The 5,000-nt window shown below is 58.3% G+C and overlaps 3 non-coding genes across 3 annotated transcripts in view; all 3 read right to left on the bottom strand.

Annotated features, from left to right (window-relative positions):
- Positions 1 to 1,451, bottom strand: part of LOC126327397 (large subunit ribosomal RNA) — a 4,222-nt gene extending 2,771 nt beyond the window's left edge. The window contains exon 1 of the ribosomal RNA XR_007561220.1: positions 1 to 1,451. This exon is cut by the window's left edge and continues 2,771 nt beyond it. This is a non-coding gene — a ribosomal RNA (large subunit ribosomal RNA).
- Positions 1,452 to 1,639: 188 nt separating this feature from the next.
- LOC126327396 (5.8S ribosomal RNA) lies at positions 1,640 to 1,794 on the bottom strand. Its single transcript, XR_007561219.1, has one exon. It is a non-coding gene; the product is annotated as a 5.8S ribosomal RNA (ribosomal RNA).
- A 365-nt stretch (positions 1,795 to 2,159) lies between these two features.
- LOC126327454 (small subunit ribosomal RNA) lies at positions 2,160 to 4,053 on the bottom strand. The gene has a single exon (XR_007561270.1). It is a non-coding gene; the product is annotated as a small subunit ribosomal RNA (ribosomal RNA).
- Positions 4,054 to 5,000: the final 947 nt, after the last annotated feature.

Below are 5,000 nucleotides of genomic sequence, written 5' to 3'. Positions count from 1 at the left end.
GGCACTCCGATCCGAGTCGTTTGCTCGCGGCTTCAGCATATCAAGCAAGCCGGAGATCTCACCCATTTAAAGTTTGAGAATAGGTTGAGGTCGTTTCGGCCCCAAGGCCTCTAATCATTCGCTTTACCGGATGAGACTCGTACGAGCACCAGCTATCCTGAGGGAAACTTCGGAGGGAACCAGCTACTAGATGGTTCGATTAGTCTTTCGCCCCTATACCCAGCTCCGACGATCGATTTGCACGTCAGAATCGCTACGGACCTCCATCAGGGTTTCCCCTGACTTCGTCCTGGCCAGGCATAGTTCACCATCTTTCGGGTCCCAACGTGTACGCTCTAGGTGCGCCTCACCTCGCAATGAGGACGAGACGCCCCGGGAGTGCGGAGGCCGCCGCCCCGTGAAGGGCGGGGAAGCCCCATCCTCCCTCGGCCCGCGCAAGGCGAGACCTTCACTTTCATTACGCCTTTAGGTTTCGTACAGCCCAATGACTCGCGCACATGTTAGACTCCTTGGTCCGTGTTTCAAGACGGGTCGTGAAATTGTCCAAAGCTGAAGCGCCGCTGACGGGAGCGATTATTCCGCCCGAGAGCATCCCGAGCCAACAGCGGCGCGGGTCCGGGGCCGGGCCAGGTAGGTCCGTCATCCGGGAAGAACCGCGCGCGCTTGCCGGGAGCCCGAGCGCCCAAAGGGGCGAATCGACTCCTCCAGATATACCGCCGAGCAGCCAGCCAGGACACCGGGGCTCTGCCCAACAGACGCGAACCGAGGCCCGCGGAAGGACAGGCTGCGCACCCGGGCCGTAGGCCGGCACCCAGCGGGTCGCGACGTCCTACTAGGGGAGAAGTGCGGCCCACCGCACACCGGAACGGCCCCACCCCGCGGCGAGTGGAAAGGCAACCGGACACGACCCCGCCGCGGATTGCTCCGCGCGGGCGGCCGGCCCCATCTGCCGAGGGCGGGGGCCAGTGGCCGGATGGGCGTGAATCTCACCCGTTCGACCTTTCGGACTTCTCACGTTTACCCCAGAACGGTTTCACGTACTTTTGAACTCTCTCTTCAAAGTTCTTTTCAACTTTCCCTCACGGTACTTGTTCGCTATCGGTCTCGTGGTCATATTTAGTCTCAGATGGAGTTTACCACCCACTTGGAGCTGCACTCTCAAGCAACCCGACTCGAAGGAGAGGTCCCGCCGACGCTCGCACCGGCCGCTACGGGCCTGGCACCCTCTACGGGCCGTGGCCTCATTCAAGTTGGACTTGGGCTCGGCGCGAGGCGTCGGGGTAGTGGACCCTCCCAAACACCACATGCCACGACAGGCGGCAGCCTGCGGGGTTCGGTGCTGGACTCTTCCCTGTTCGCTCGCCGCTACTGGGGGAATCCTTGTTAGTTTCTTTTCCTCCGCTTAGTAATATGCTTAAATTCAGCGGGTAGTCTCGCCTGCTCTGAGGTCGTTGTACGAGGTGTCGCACGCCACACCGCCAGCCGGCTGTGCACGCTACCGAGAAAGTACCGGTATGCGAACCGCCAGGCGACGGGCGCGCATCGCACGTTTAAGGAGACGCGGCCGGCCACACAGGCGACCACGACACTCCCACGTCTCCGAAGCGGGACAAACGCCGCGCGCTTCAGTATACGTAGCCGACCCTCAGCCAGACGTGGCCCGGGAACGGAATCCATGGACCGCAATGTGCGTTCGAAACGTCGATGTTCATGTGTCCTGCAGTTCACATGTCGACGCGCAATTTGCTGCGTTCTTCATCGACCCACGAGCCGAGTGATCCACCGTCCTGGGTGATCTTTTCCTTTTCAGTCTCCCACTGTCTCTTTCAAGACAGTAGCATTTGCGGGACTGAGGCGTCTGACGGCCCCTGTTCCACTATTTTTTTTGTGTCCAACGGCCTCACAGCCGATGGGCGTCGTACGGCTCCACACCGGAGCGGACAGGCACTCGGGCGAACGTCATTCAAAACCGGCGCCAGGCGCCAGGTACCGCAGGCCAGCCGCTCCAGAGCTTCAGCGCTCGTACCACACAACAACAACAACACTTCCGCTAGTTTTGAGAGGCACGCGTGGTTCCGCACGCGGCGCACGGCCACTGCCGTACAGGTAGCGTGTTGCGCGACACGACACGCACATCGAAAGACATGCAGTCTAGTCGGTAATGATCCTTCCGCAGGTTCACCTACGGAAACCTTGTTACGACTTTTACTTCCTCTAAATGATCAAGTTTGGTCATCTTTCCGGTAGCATCGGCAACGACAGAGTCGATGCCGCGTACCAGTCCGAAGACCTCACTAAATCATTCAATCGGTAGTAGCGACGGGCGGTGTGTACAAAGGGCAGGGACGTAATCAACGCGAGCTTATGACTCGCGCTTACTGGGAATTCCTCGTTCATGGGGAACAATTGCAAGCCCCAATCCCTAGCACGAAGGAGGTTCAGCGGGTTACCCCGACCTTTCGGCCTAGGAAGACACGCTGATTCCTTCAGTGTAGCGCGCGTGCGGCCCAGAACATCTAAGGGCATCACAGACCTGTTATTGCTCAATCTCGTGCGGCTAGAAGCCGCCTGTCCCTCTAAGAAGAAAAGTAATCGCTGACAGCACGAAGGATGTCACGCGACTAGTTAGCAGGCTAGAGTCTCGTTCGTTATCGGAATTAACCAGACAAATCGCTCCACCAACTAAGAACGGCCATGCACCACCACCCACCGAATCAAGAAAGAGCTATCAATCTGTCAATCCTTCCGGTGTCCGGGCCTGGTGAGGTTTCCCGTGTTGAGTCAAATTAAGCCGCAGGCTCCACTCCTGGTGGTGCCCTTCCGTCAATTCCTTTAAGTTTCAGCTTTGCAACCATACTTCCCCCGGAACCCAAAAGCTTTGGTTTCCCGGAGGCTGCCCGCCGAGTCATCGGAGGAACTGCGGCGGATCGCTGGCTGGCATCGTTTATGGTTAGAACTAGGGCGGTATCTGATCGCCTTCGAACCTCTAACTTTCGTTCTTGATTAATGAAAACATACTTGGCAAATGCTTTCGCTTCTGTTCGTCTTGCGACGATCCAAGAATTTCACCTCTAACGTCGCAATACGAATGCCCCCGCCTGTCCCTATTAATCATTACCTCGGGTTCCGAAAACCAACAAAATAGAACCGAGGTCCTATTCCATTATTCCATGCACACAGTATTCAGGCGGGCTTGCCTGCTTTAAGCACTCTAATTTGTTCAAAGTAAACGTGCCGGCCCACCGAGACACTCAACAAAGAGCACCCTGGTAGGATTTAAACGGGGTCCGCCTCGGGACGCGAAAGCACCCCTTCGGCTCGCCCCACCGGCAGGACGTCCCACGATACATGCCAGTTAAACACCGACGGGCGGTGAACCAACAGCGTGGGACACAAATCCAACTACGAGCTTTTTAACCGCAACAACTTTAATATACGCTATTGGAGCTGGAATTACCGCGGCTGCTGGCACCAGACTTGCCCTCCAATAGATACTCGTTAAAGGATTTAAAGTGTACTCATTCCGATTACGGGGCCTCGGATGAGTCCCGTATCGTTATTTTTCGTCACTACCTCCCCCGTGCCGGGAGTGGGTAATTTGCGCGCCTGCTGCCTTCCTTGGATGTGGTAGCCGTTTCTCAGGCTCCCTCTCCGGAATCGAACCCTGATTCCCCGTTACCCGTTACAACCATGGTAGGCGCAGAACCTACCATCGACAGTTGATAAGGCAGACATTTGAAAGATGCGTCGCCGGTACGAGGACCGTGCGATCAGCCCAAAGTTATTCAGAGTCACCAAGGCAAACGGACCAGACAAGCCAATCCGATTGGTTTTGATCTAATAAAAGCGTCCCTTCCATCTCTGGTCGGGACTCTGTTTGCATGTATTAGCTCTAGAATTACCACAGTTATCCAAGTAACGTGGGTACGATCTAAGGAACCATAACTGATTTAATGAGCCATTCGCGGTTTCACCTTAATGCGGCTTGTACTGAGACATGCATGGCTTAATCTTTGAGACAAGCATATGACTACTGGCAGGATCAACCAGGGAGCTGCGTCAACTAGAGCTGAGCAGCCGGCCGCCCGGGAGTGTGTCCCGGGGGCCCGCGCGAACACGCAAGCGTCCGCTCAATTATTCTGCAAACAGGAGGAGGCCGAGCTCCCCTGCACGATACACCTCGAAACCCTCTCAGGTCCCGGCGGCGCGCAGCGCCGTCCTAGGTACTTGGTCGGTTTCGAGAGAGGCGCAATCGCCCGGAGTTAGGCGAGTAGACGGTTTTAGTGCGAACACCCCTTGCTCCCAACTGAGCTTGCCGCTGCCGACAGAGGCCCGGGAGCGTGCTGTCGTGGCATTGCCGGCGGGAGACAACACGCGCCACCTATGGTGACCGGCAGCTCCAACGCCAGCGCCACACAAGGGCAAAGCCCCACTTGGGTGCAGAAGCGAACTCTCCCAGCACAGCGCACGCGCCAACACGTCCGCACAACTGCGATACAAACCACCTGCGAGAACCGCTGGGGCGACCGAGCAGCAGACGGCGTCGCGGCGCCGAGTGCCAGGCGGCGGCGCATCCTCAACGCACACAGTCCTCAATCAGACCAGCACACTGCAGATGTCCACCGCGCTTCGCACCGGGCTCGGCTGAACCAACTTTGGCCGCCAGGCGCCGCGTGCAGGGTGCGCCGCAGCGTAGCTGCGCCGCCTGCCGGGCCCGTCGGCTGGCGCTCCTGCCACTCGGCGCCCCCCCACCAGCCGGCTGTTGCGCGTGCGCCCACGCAGCGCGCGGCCAACACGCCGGGCGGCCCCCCTTCACCGGCCGGGAACAGTCCCACCAAGCCACCGCCGCGTATCGCTTCATACCCACATGGGCCTAGTCACGTGTGTGGATGTGGCGGGTACCGCTGAAACAACCGGTTAATAGCTGTACCGATCGTCGCCATCACAGATTCACCTCCAGCGTGAACAACCGCTCAACAACGGAACACGCGATCTAGTGT

This window comes from Schistocerca gregaria, unplaced genomic scaffold, assembly GCF_023897955.1.
Source record: "Schistocerca gregaria isolate iqSchGreg1 unplaced genomic scaffold, iqSchGreg1.2 ptg001048l, whole genome shotgun sequence".
Classification (NCBI taxonomy): domain Eukaryota; kingdom Metazoa; phylum Arthropoda; class Insecta; order Orthoptera; family Acrididae; genus Schistocerca; species Schistocerca gregaria.
Note: the sequence above shows the minus strand (reverse complement) of the source record. Positions and strands in the feature narration are given on the sequence as shown.